We start from the raw sequence: 558 nt of genomic DNA, 5'->3' as shown, positions 1-558 counted from the left end.
ATATTTCTTGAATAATTAGTTTGACCATTTTTTGACCACAGTTTGACCAGATTTGACCAAAATTCAAAAAAACTGAAATAATTATTTAGTAACAGTAATATTTCTTGAATAATTAGTTTGACCATTTTTTGACCACAGTTTGACCAGATTTGACCAAAATTCAAAAAAACTGAAATAATTATTTAGTAACACTAATATTCTTGAATAATTATTTAGTAACACTAATACTTCTTGAATAAGTAGTTTGACCATAGTTTGACCATATTTAACAAAAATTGAAAAAAAAACCGAAATTTGAGCATAACTTTTTTTCCTTTTAGAATTTGAGGATTCTAAAAATTTGCAAACAGGCCATAGGCGGTCAAAATCGGATGCGGATTTTTGTGCTGAACATTTTGATATATTATACATTTTTTCTGACATCGTATGCAAAAGTTATAGCCGTTTTACATTTTCCCTACACTTTTTGCAAAACATGTCCAAAATTAAGTTTTTAAATTTTCCTAACTAGTACATGTAGTAACATAACTACATCTGGAAGGATTTTAATTTTTGAAG

Source organism: Triticum aestivum, chromosome 3D, assembly GCF_018294505.1.
Source record: "Triticum aestivum cultivar Chinese Spring chromosome 3D, IWGSC CS RefSeq v2.1, whole genome shotgun sequence".
NCBI lineage: Eukaryota > Viridiplantae > Streptophyta > Magnoliopsida > Poales > Poaceae > Triticum > Triticum aestivum.
The sequence above is the reverse complement of the archived record's forward strand: the minus strand, read 5'-3'. Positions refer to the sequence as shown.